Genomic DNA, 12,933 nt, shown 5'->3' on the forward strand with positions numbered 1-12,933 from the left:
GTACAGGAAATAGAACGAGGAGGAAGAGACCAGTTCCTGTGGGAAGACATGAAGTGTAGCAAATGAGAGGGCATTTTTTTTCGATGTCCTGACACTGTCTTGGGCCTAGCTGGCACTGGATCAGAGAGACGGGGTGCAGCTTCTTCGTATAATTCTTGGGGTTTTGTGCTGTCATGGATAACAACCAGAATATCTCAAGTAATTTACCTGTGTATCAGCTCTATTGACCTGACCACTGCAGCAATTTGTGATACTCACCCTGCATTTTAAATCTAGTGATATCATCCAGAGGTGTTTCTTAGATTTATTGGGAAAAAAAGGAGTTAAATCACAGCTTTTGACCTTGGTGTGTGCTGCATGTGGAGAAGTAATACTCCTATCTGAATGGTCCTGGAAATCTTTCCCATTACTTTTTCAAAACTTGGAACCCAATGGAGATTTCTGTTCTGCCACATGTTGAGACTTTGGCAAACCCCTTCTTCTCTCTTATGTCACTTCTCTGTCAAGAACCAATATTTGCACTAGTCTTCTGCCTTTTAGATGTTGTTATTTTGTGTCACAAGCCCAATTCAGGCAGTGGTGTGCTCTGCTTTAAAACAGCAGCAAAAAGACAACTCTTCTGACTTACAGGATCGACTGAGTGTTGTTATGGTAAATGAACGTGGTTACAGATTTAGGCAGTTTAATGTAGTTCAATTAAATATGTCTAGTGAACTGTTGTCTTAGTGTGTTTTAATTGCAGAATGAAATAGATGCATAACTACCCTGGGATTTGTCAGCTTTCTTTAAAGAAGCCAATGGAAGGAAATGTCAGTTGTATGTTATTTTGATCGTGAACTCCTTTGCTTTTCTGAATGAGAGTCTTTGCCATGGTAATAATCTAAAGGGAAGGTTTTTAAAAGAGGCTGGGGGGAGGATTTACTCTTCTTTAGGTTGCATATTTTAGGGGAATGAAGTTGGGATTTAAGTTATTCCTCACTGTTTCCCAGGTGGGTCTCAAGAGTGGAAGTTCTTTCTTACAGTGCTGAGGTTGTAACAGAACAAGGACGTGAGGCTCAAAACACTGTAATTTTGTGTCTCTATTCACTCATGTCCTCATGTATTTGAGGTTTCTGTCACTTTGCATTGGGAGCTATGGACAGAGCAAAAATCCAGTTCCAGACTCAGGAGTGCTGCTCTCTTCCCTGTGGATGTTTCATTACTTACACTTCGAGCAACAGTCTTGCCGTGGTTTATTTTTAATTACGGTAATGCAGCTCTGCATAAAATTGGCCAGGGCTTTAGTGCTTTTAGGAAAAATGTGCCTTTAGTGACCCGAGGAGAGTGGTGCAGCAGAGCTGTGCCCAGGAGTGAGCAGGTGTCCAGTTTGGAAGTTGGCTGATCCCATCCTGTCCGTGTGCCAGACCTGGGCCTTTCTCTGTGTTGCGAAGGTGGCTCTCCAAGCACGGGTGTGCTCGTGGTGCAGTGTCCAGCTGCTGTGCACACACCTCATTTCACAGCTGGAAATACAGAATTTGGAATGAAGAAAAATCCTTTCACACCTCTGTCTTTGCATGGATGTAAATTGGTTCCTGGCCACAGTAGTGCTTCCCTTTTGTCCAGGCATGTAAGGCTTGATTACTCCTTTCTGTGCATAACTCTCAGCATGTGTTGTTGAATCATTGGAGCTTCATAAAATGATAAAGGTTTATTGTGGGTTTGACTGTTTTTACAAAATTGTCTCAGTTGTGTTAGAAATACCTTGAAAAAATGGACTTGCCAGCTGTAATTACTGGGCATTGGCAAACACACAAAACAGGGCTTTTCTCAGTGACTGACATCTCGTTAATTATGTTGTTTTGAAGAGATGAGAACTAATTCTCATTTTTCTGTATTTATTGTTTTGTTAAATATAAATCTGAGATTTTAAGGTAGGTTTATATTTTTCTTTTAATTACCAAGTGGAACTGATTGCAATCACTTTCTTTTATTAAGATATTTTAAGAAGGAAACCTACACTTTTTCCCCATCTCTTTCATAGTTTTAAATACAGTTTGTCACTGTTCTTGTAAGTTATTTCTTCCAACAACTTCTTTTTTTCTTCAGTAATGCCCACACCTATAACCATATGTAGTTTTATTTAGTTGTTTTTGAATGTCTTAAATAGTCTTGCTGAGCCAGTATTTCAGATAGAGGTGTGTTATCTTTGAAAGGAGTCTCTACTGAAAATTTTGCGGGAGAAAATGAATACTGTCATCCTGGAAAAACTAATTTTAATGTGAAATGTGGGATAAGTGCCAGATGGAAATGCTCTTTCAAAGGGTATGCACTTTTTTTTTAAAAAATGCTTGTCAGTAGTGAGTAGAGAAACTTTCTTTGTCAAGTTCCTGCAGTGATGGAAGGAAGGGAGAGCTGTGTCTGATCCCGCTGTTACTCAGATCCACAAGCACTGCTGCATCAGAAAGGTGTTCATGATTTTCTGCATTAAGTGGGAGCTGAAATGAATTCCCTACCAGTGGAATGGACTGTGAGAGGAAAGAGGTTGTGGAATACCCGTTTTCCCCTCGCTTCCTGTCTGTATTCCAGCAAGGAAATGGGACTGGGTAGTGACAAAAGTTCCTGTGGCAGCAGAGGGGGGAATAAATATGGGAAGAGCTGTTTGCCCATCACCCATGTGTACTGATGTGTGTAAGGGATTAATAAATACCAAGAAATTTATCTGCAGGCACTGAGCTTTTGGAAGTGTTACAGCAGATGGGCAGCAGGACTTGGATTGTTACTTCGTGAAATATTTGGTCTTTCCTCAATTTCTAGCACTTTGTGGTGAAATTTTTGTGCTGGAGCCTGTTGAGAGGGCACAGCAGTGTTCATATCTTGTTTATCTTCAGTTAGTAGGTGTTCAGTGTTTTTCAAGGCCTGATGTAACACCCCCTCCCTTTTTACTGTTGCCCAGTCTGGCAATAGAGATTGCTTTGTTCTTTTTTTTGCCCTTTGAATGCACAAAAGATTTTCACAGCTTCCTTCATTCGTGAAGAGGGAAGGAGAAGGAGATTTCTACACCAAAACTGAATGCATTTTTATTATTTCCTTTTGCAGAGTGTTGTCTAAGAGCAATATGGATTGCAGCGTGTGCGTGTCCTGTCAGGGTGATGATTAGGAGATGGACTGGGAGGGTGAGCTAAGAAAAAAAAGGAAGGCACTGTATTGAGTCACTGATCTTAAAAACAACTGAACTCCCTCTTAAATGTTATAATCAGTACAATGATTCTTGTATTACCCATCAAATGTTTCATGAGAGAAATGGTGATATATTTAGAAGCTCCTCTACGTAATGCAAAGGGCGTGGAAATTAAATCTAATGATGTGTCAGAGTAATCAATAAAGCTACTGGGTTTTGGAATAAGTGTAAATGTACAATGCTGTCTTTGCTCCTGGGAGAATTCAAATCAGTTGCTGTTAGAAGTCTTGCTGGATTCAGAGGTCTGAGAATTTGCTTTCATTGCAATTAGGCATTTAACATGCTGCTGCCATGAATTAAAATGCAGTCTCTTCCAGAAGACCGAGGTGGTGCTTTTAAGTCTTAGTTGGCTGGATTAGATGTGTATGTGGGAGGGCAGGGAGTAAGAGGAGCTACAGCTTGTTGACAGAACTTGTCAAACACTAGTGAAATAATTTTTTGCATTCAAGATTTTTTACTTGTTTGTTCAGTTTAGGTTGGGCCACCTTTAGTGACTACTGAAGGTGCTTTGAGGATGGGAGGCAGTTTACAACAGAAAGCAAATCATTCACCTGGCTTTTAAAATACTGCACTTCATAGGCAACAGATTGCAAAGCACACAGATGAGATTCTGTTGTGCTGCTGTCAAAAATCTGTCGTGAAATCTTGGCATACAAACCTGGGGTTTGGCCTTTAATCTCCCATTTTTCGGGAACTGAAATTACGGCCACATTCCATTTTAACGATTGTTAGGAGCCTCCTGAGAACAAGGATGTCATTGTATGAATGTGCCTGAGTGTCTGGCATCAGAAAAGTGACTTAAACCTGGGTAAATTTGCAAGTGTCACGTTTGTGGTTCATGTTTGTCTTTCAGTACCGGTCTCACTTGAGTTGTTTGTTATCCTCCCTGGAGCTTTTGCTGTCTCAGGCTGTGTGTGCTGCAGACGGGGCACTGTCTACAGCACTGGGCTGGAAGACAAATAAAGCAAAGAGCATGGGATTAGGTGGAGTTTACAGTTACTTGAATGTACATGTGTATAATGACTCTGATTAACAGAAGGGAAAAAAAAATCTCTCTTCAGTGCAAAGCCTGTATTTACTAATACATTAATAATTCTTTAAGAAAATGTTAAAGCGAAGAACATAAATCAACGTTCTCTTGGTGCTGGTGTGCAGTACCTATTTTGATTAAGATTTGTGTCAGTTCTGCCTTCAGCCTTTTCGGGGTATTGTGGCAGCAGAAGTTAATGGTTCCTTGCTTTTTACCCAGTGACTGGAGCACTTGGTCAGGATGTAGGAGATCAGTTCCATCCCCCGGGGTTTCCGGCCTTGCATCTCTCACCTTCCAGGGGAGTGTTCTCATCACCAAACTATGTGTTGTTCAGAGGGTGAGCTTTGTGTATCCATTTCAATCTGTTTTACTTCATATAGGATACTGTAAATATTTGCTGGGCCAGGAAGCAGGCGAGCCTTTGTGCCCGGGATTGTCAGGGACCTGGACTCCACTTCCTGCCTCCATAAAAACTGTGGGAGCCTGAAGGGTCTGTGAGTCTGTGTATTCTGTGGGGGTAGTTCAGGCTGCTTTTCTGGAGATGGAAGGTTGAATTTCCACAAACAGATGATCAGTGTGTGATTTCCTGTGTCACAGGTAATTGAGCTGTTAGGTGTGTGGATCTGCCATTGTTCTTGTGGTTTGTGTGAGGTTTGATGGACCTGAGAGTACCTCCTTCTTCTCCTGGAGGGTAAGATCCAATAAAGAAATGGCAATTTTGTGCAGTTTGGGATTTTGGTATGAGTTAAACAACCTGATGCTGTTGGAATTTGAGGGGTTGTGTGGGGACCACCAGACAAATTAATTGAGGATTTGAAGTTCTTCTGAGATAAGTTGTGTTGTGGTGAATACCACAATTTTTGACTCTAGATTCAGTTGTTGAAAGCTCTGTCAATAATCATTTGTCACTGAAGCACAATGCCAGAAAATGGATATTTATGAAACCTTCCTACAAGAAGTACTTTGAAATATGTGTCATGCTTTTTAAAATGCAGTGATTTTGATTTCCTAAAATTTGAAAGAAGAGCAGAACAGACTCTGGTCTTCTTTAGTATCTCAACTATTTTATTTCATTATTTGGTTAGTGTGATGTGTCAACACCTGTGGCATAGGGGCCACTGTCCTTATTGCCCTTTGACATTTTATGATGACTCTAAGCACTGTAATACACTCTAAAAGCAAATAATTGACAAAAGTAATTTAGTCAAACAGTGTGATTTAATTCCGGTGACATGAGTAAAGTTTCCAGGAAGAACCAAGGCCGAAATTGGTAGAAAAAACTAATTGTGCACATTTTCTTTTTGGTGCTGCATTGCTTTAGTGTCATCTGATTAGAATTATAATTTGAAACAGTTCAGCCGGTGATGGGTGTTGAGTGGAGTGAAGCACGAGCTGGCAGGATCCAGGCAATCAGACCCACTGTGAAAGGTGATGATTTAATAAGATTAATGGAGCATATGTGTCATTGCAACACTTGCTGATCCCCTTTCTCTCTAATTCTTCCAAGGATGCTAATGGTGATGATTGCTCCTTCTATGTCTTTTGGTGTCTGTGCCTGAAATACTCTGCTCTGCCAGACCAGGGTTCTCCCTTCTTTTGCATCCCAGCAGGAACTCGGCTCTCAGGATACATTAAGTGCCTCTCTGTCCCCTGGATCCCCCATGATGACATTGTCCCAGAGCTCATTAATTGCGTGGCTGTGGTGCTGTCATCTTCAGTATTAGATTCTGTTGAGTATTTCTTTTCAGGGCCAGATCTGAGCCTCAGGTCCCAGATTCCCTTGGAGAGCCTCCATATCTGTGTGTCACATTAAGTGGTATCATATAGACAGGGCAGTCAGAAAGAATGTTCTGGATTTTTGGGAGGATACTGTGTAACTGATAACTAACCATTTAAACCAGAACATTTGAACATTGTTAAATATCCTACAGCAACAAGGAGTCAGAATAATAAATCCATGAAATGAGAGTGTCCTTGCACTCACTTGTGTTGGGTGCAAGGATTAAGTGTGTTTTTTTTTCTTTCAGAATGTCAGAAAGGAGGTTCTTTAAAATCATCCCAGCCAGTGTCCTGAAGTAGAGGAGAATGCACTCAGAAAATTATTCTCTACTGCACGATGTTGTGTTTAAGATGCCTCCCTTTTTACTGAAGTTGCCCATGTAGAGCTGGAGAGATAAAATCGTATCTCTCAGTTTATATATGGCAGTGTTTTCCCTGCCCAGCGGAATCCAAAAGGAAAATGACCCTGTTTGACTCTCATTTCTTCTCTCCTTCCTTCTGTGTCTCTCAGGTCTGGCTGCTTTCCCTTTACTTCCTGTAGCTGGTTCATAGACTTTTGACCCAGGAAAGTCTTTTCCCATGCAGTGGGCCTGTAGCTGAAGGCTGTGAAATGATTCCCTTCCATTTTTATGCCACAGCCTGGTTCCTACAGGAGCCTCCACAGCAGAGGGGGAAGCAGGAGGAGTCACAGGGAGTTCCACCCTCTGTTCACACACACAGTCTTTAACTTTAGGCATGAGCTGGCAAGCTCACCTGCAGGAATAGGCTCAAATCCAGATTAATCTTCAGTTCATCTGCTAAAAGAAAAAAAAAAGAGTTCTGTGCAGCATTAACTACTGGCTTTTAAAGCCCAGCACCCTCCAGTCCTCTTAGTTCTACCCAGGCTGTGCTTCTGGGCTGACCACTTTCTGTCTCAAGAGTCCAGCTGCTTTGTTCCTGTGAACTCTGCTGGGTTTGGACAGAAGTGTCTCCAAAAAGTCCTTTTGTTCATCACATAACTAGACAGAAGATAACTTCTAGTAAATTTGCAATGATACACAATTTTAAGTATATTTCAAGTCTTTCAGAGGTTTACAGAGATCAATAACAATGTTAAGAATTGGGAGTGTTTCACTGAATCATGGAAGTCTGGGAACTCTGCTTACAGCATTTTCTCATGTCAGTAGTACTGCAAATAGAGCAAAACCACTGCAGACATGGATTCATGGGGCAGTGTGAGTTCAGGTGGTACAAAAAAATCAAGTGATCTCAGCATGTAGATTGGTGCACCTTTCTGTACAGCAGTTATGCACAGACAGTTTTGCAGGGGGTTCTCTGCATGGGTCAAGCAAGTAGCAAATGTATATCTACAGGATTTATTTTAATTTCAGTAGTCACTTGGAATAATAAGTTCAGCTTACTCCACTTGTGATACACAGCTTGAACAAGAACCAGAATTACAAAATGTTTGAGCTCTGCAGGGCAGAGGTGAACCCAACAGCTGAATTACAGCTCTGCTCAGTGTTACTTTTGGTGTCTGTGGCTCTTGGCCATCTGACATCCCTTCTTCTGTTGGATAGGTTTAAAACTTGATTTAAATTTAGTTGGAAGTTTTTGCAGTGGGTAGAAATTCAACAATGAATTCTGGATAATCATTGTAATTAGGATCAACCAGCTGTTGGTACAGATACATTGAATGTATAAGACCAAGGCTCAGTGATAAGTTGTTCTACAAAGGCATGTTTTTACTGGTGTGAATGTACTACTTTCAAGGTTACAGTTGTGATTTCTCTCACCATCATCTGTGTCAGACCCATTTGGCAAGATAAAATAGGTGTAGGTGGCTTTGACTTATTTAGTCAATGGGAAGTCCCTTTTCCAGGGGAGTGTTAGCTAAAGGTGAGGTTGGTGAAATAGCAGGTGGCAAAGGGAGCAAACAGAGCTGGATGATATGGATTTCTGCAGCCTGTACTGCACACTGGTGAGGTGAGGTGTGTCTGTGTCTTGCTTTCTGGGTTTGATGGTACAAGGTCATTCTGGTCCGTTTTAGAAGTTCAGATTGATGGTCTGTGTGCTGGAGGAAAGATTATCTGCTCTCTGAACTCTCCTTGAGGTGGCTGATCCTGTACCTTCACTGGAATAGCTGCTCCAAGAAGTTACCACAAAGGGCTAAAAGCTCTCATGGGGAACATTATGATCTCTGCAGGGTTTTGAAGATGAAGAGTAGAATCTAATTAAGCTTTATGTTGAAAATAGTTTAAAGAGTGCTTTTTTATTCCTCATGAAAAAAGAAACTTTAAAGCTAAATAGCAAAGAGTTGGGGCTTTTTTTTTTTTTAATTTTCTGCTAACTTGACTGCTTCTAAAGCAGATGCAGCTGTAAGCATTTACAGATGGTACAGAACAGAAAGAACCTCTTTATCATACTTAAGTGCCTTAGAAGAACCCCGATGTTAGTTTTCCAGCTCGCTACCTTTCTCTTTATTTTTTTATGTTTTTGCAGATGGAACATAAAAAAGAGCTACCTTAAAGCTAAATCAAAAGATGAAAAAAGTCTGTCATAAACCAGAAATACTTCTCTGCAGGGGGCCTATACTGGAAAAAGTTTCTTAAAATTCCCAAAGCGCCCTCTCTAAAGAATGTTCCTACTTCTTGTTGTCACAGAGCTTTTTAGCTATTTGGGCAAGAGTTTGTTAAAAACAGTGTCCATCTGTTCTGCTGTCTGTTTTTTGCTCCTGGCCCTGGCCCAGCTACCCTAAGGCTGATGCTCAGGTGTGTTAAAGGTCTGTGTTTCCCTTGCACACAGGTTGTAAGGAGAGATGAGGCCCTGCCAGTCTGATCTGCATGTGCTTTGTTCGTCTGGGAAGTGACCACGTTTGGTGCTGTCAAGACATTTTTTTTTCTGAGTTTGCCCTCTCTTAGTTGGAGGTGGCAAAAGCAGGGGGCCTGTTGGGATGGTCTGTATTGTGTTTTTGTGGCAGCTGAATCCCCTGTTCACGTGGTGCAGTTGTGAGTAGTCGTGTTCATGTCAGGAGCTCACCAGCCATCATCTGACAACATTAATTTGTCTTAATACAGGCCCGGCACGATGAAAGCTGCTTAAATCTGGCCAGACAGACTGGCTGCTCCATAGCTTTGACTCATCCAGGAATGCACTTCCAACGCTGTCACTGAAGATTCATAGTTGCTGCTGATGGTGTTTAATCGTTCTTTTATGGAATTTTTACAGAATAGTGTTTAATTCTACCCAGGCACATCATGATGGGGTTTATGATCCTGTACTGTGTGGGTGAATCAACTCATCAATAGCACCCAGAGCTGCTCTCTCTGTATGACAAGGTCATAGTGGCCAATTTGACTTTGGTTCTGGCTTGTTGATTGTAAGGCCTGATGGTTAAATGCTTTGATTAAACTGTTAGTTGTGAGTTTTATTTTTTGATCTGACTTCTGAATACATTGCTAAAAAGAGTTTGGATTTCTAAGCATGTAATCAATAAATACCAGCTTAAGTGTCAGAGGTATGAGGTGTGGTTTTGGTTTGGTTTTTTAAGTCAACAGTAGAGTCAATATAGGTGAGATAACATCCTCTTTTCTGACTTCTGTGATAAAATTGAACAACCTTTTTCTTATTAGAGAGCTCACTATATTCTGATATCTTTAAAAATTATTAGAGAATATCAAGGTATTCCTTATATTTGTAAGTTAAGTACAGGAATTGCTGTGGAAGTTAAACCTCAAAATATGAAAAAATATTTTTATATTGGGATGGAAAACTGTGTTTTGTCTAGGAATCAATGCAGCATTGAGATCAATATCCTCCACACCTGAGAGGGCCCCAGAGTGTCTTTATACATTAAGTCTTGGGTGAGTGTTCATCCATAGGTTTGGGCAACTGCATTTTTGAATCTGTGTAAACTGCAAAGTGATGATCCCTGGCTGCTGGGGAGATAGAGCCCTGGGTCTTTGCTAGGGTGTCTTCCTGGGACCTATTCTAGCATTTAATTTAATTCATTCTTCCCAGTAGTGCCTGCATATTAAGCTTTTCTGTAGCATTCATTGCCAAAACCGCCTGTATCTCCCAGATAAACCAGTTGTACGGTTCTAGTACAAGTACTCTTGCACTTTCTCACTCTGAGCCACTGGTTTTGCTTCAATTGTTACATTTCCTTTATAAGGAGACAGTGACTTACCAAGGAGGTGGGATTTGCAGCATGTTCTGCTGTCAGAGTTCTGCTCTGCGTGAGCAGCTCTTTCACTTACAGAAAGAAACCTTATGAATGTGAATAAACCCTTCTTCTGTTAGTCCTTCACTACAGTGAGTATTGTACTCCAGACAGTTACAACAGGGTTAGTGGAAGAATGTCTCTGTTGCTGGGTGTAGGTGTGTTGGCAGTGACCAAGTCCAGAACTGGGCACAGATTTTGTGGTGGTCAGGGACAGTTTGCTCTCCTGGGGTGAAGCTTTGATTAGAACCTTGGGATGACCCTGCAAGACAAGGAGCCAGGGCTACAGTGACAACCTGGGGATAAAGGATGGAGCTGACCACAAGGGAAAGAAGTTAAGCAGGAATATGCACAGAATGTTTTTAGGTAATACTTTGAGAGGAGGTTAGACCACTCAAGATGAACTCTCCAGTATAACCTATGTGTCCTGAGTGAAACTGTATACCTGGGAGAGGATCAGCTACTTCTGGTTTTGGCTTCTGGATGAGATCAAATATAGCATCAAGCAGTGGTATTCCTCTGTGTGCTTGTTAGGAAACCTGCTGTATTTTTTGTGTGTTCCTCTCTGTGTTGCTTCAGATGGAGATACGGACTTCGGTCTGAATTTTTTTGATTTAGTCTGTTGCTGTTCTCTCTGCATCCCATAAGATTCCAGATTTGTTAAGATTTATTGTCTTAAATATTTAAGTAGTTGTTTTGCACAGTGTGTTGTTTCCTGTCCAGGCAAAGCTGCCAGAATGATGACACATTTGTCTTGCAGTGCTTTACAATAAGATGTTCAAGGTGAAGTCGTTCACTGGGTCCTCAGAGGCGTCACAGCCTGTCCCGTCTCTCACGCTGGATTATTGCTGTGTCTCAGCTGCCCACTCAGCTCTTGGTGCAGCAAACAGAGCAGTGACTGCAGCTCCCCCAGCTCAGACACCTTGGCAGGTGTCAGACGGACACGCTGTCTGACCACCGTGGCTGTGAAAAAGCTGTGCTGGCCTGAGGGACGGTCTGAGCGCTTTGCAGGAATGCTCAGGCCAAAAGACGTTCAGGAATTTCCCTGCATATCCTGGGAGTTGTCTCTTTCTGCCACATAATTAATGTGTTTTCTTTTGTCATTGTCCTTTTTTGACTTCTTACTGGCACCATGACAACCCTAATATCTGCCTGTGATGGAATGTTGATAATAAATATGCCCAGGATGATGGGCCTTGGCTCAGTTGCACTTTAGATGAACTTTTAGCCCTGGATCTGCAGCGGATTCTGACTCCTGGGGAATGTGGTTGTAAGAGGAGCAAGAGGAGGAAGGTGGAGTTGAGCAATTAATTGTATAGAGTATTTATCTCAAATGACCTTATTCAGAAAAATGCCTTTTCTTGACTTGGATGACTGACAGCATCTGGGATGAGGCTGAATTGCATTACTAGAAGACAAGGCTGTGTTTTCTTACATTAAAGACTCAATTGTCTGGAACCTTGTTCACATACATTATTGCTCCAGTTCTGCAAAACACTAATATAGTTTCTTTTTGTTATGGTAAAGTGTGAAAATTTGTTATCCTTTGTTGCTAAGAATGGCCTTGAATTCACTGTTTGTAGTTAAACTGTTGGGAGGTTTTCCTAACGGAATTTTTCAGTGCTGTAAGGAAACTTACTGTTGAATATCCTGTATCTTGATAGTGCAGAGGAAATGGATAGCTTTGGAAGAGCAGGATTCTAGGACTCCATGACAATCTGTTAATAGAGCCTATATTAATTTGGAATGGCTGCAGTGCCATAATATTTCAAAATTTGTTGAAGCGAGATAACAAAATCTCCTGACCCCTCTAGACACTGAATAATGCCCCAAGTCATCTGAAGAGATCCAACTTATCCTCTATTTCTGTGGCTGTTAATTCTTTTATTGGCAATTTACACAGAGAGAGGAACAAAGGAAATAATTTAAAAATAGTTGTCGAAATGATATGAATTCACAGATCTTAGCAAGTATGGTGCCTTATCAGGGGTGGGATGTCCTGTAGGTTTTCCATGCTAGCTTTTCAACACTGTAAAAGCACGTAAGTATTTAGATTTTCTTAAAGTTGTGGACACCTAAGGAGAGTAACTTTGCAAAATGCCCAAGGAATAGAAATTCACAGTGCTCTTATTTTGGAAACAAAAGTTTCTTTGAGTCGTATCTATTTTGTAACTAAAAGCATCTTGGATAAATAATATGTTGAGATATTTTTAGAAATCAACATCGAGTGGATGTTTTCTTCATCATGAGGGAGGTCCTCAGTTAAATTTTTAGCATGTTGTAACTAGGCTTTTTTTTTTTAAATCTGGTGCTTTTAAACTTAGAGACCCCACGCACACATTTTTGATGCAAATGTGGAACATAAGGCCAAATGGTAATAAAGATCCTGCACAACTCTGTAATGCCATTTGCAATTTTCATCACTAAAGTCATTTTCCTTCCAGTTGTTTTATGATGATATAAATGTACCAGAGCTTGCTCATGATTTTGCAATAAGAGAATTTACTAAGCTGAGCTGGGTCCTTCTCTTTCCGAGAGGAAAGAACCCATGAACGTGAAGATGTGCTGGGTAAGGTTCAAGGAGTGTGTTATTCTCTTTCCTGTGTGGTCATGGGGTTGTTCTCAGTTCCTCCTCAGGTGCTGCTGTGGTTTAGATCAGCAGCAGACCCTCCCTGCTACCAGCCAAGCTCTGCTTTCCCTGCTGGA

This window comes from Manacus vitellinus, unplaced genomic scaffold (genome assembly GCF_001715985.3).
Source record: "Manacus vitellinus isolate BGI_N305 unplaced genomic scaffold, ASM171598v3 scaffold_58_pilon, whole genome shotgun sequence".
Classification (NCBI taxonomy): domain Eukaryota; kingdom Metazoa; phylum Chordata; class Aves; order Passeriformes; family Pipridae; genus Manacus; species Manacus vitellinus.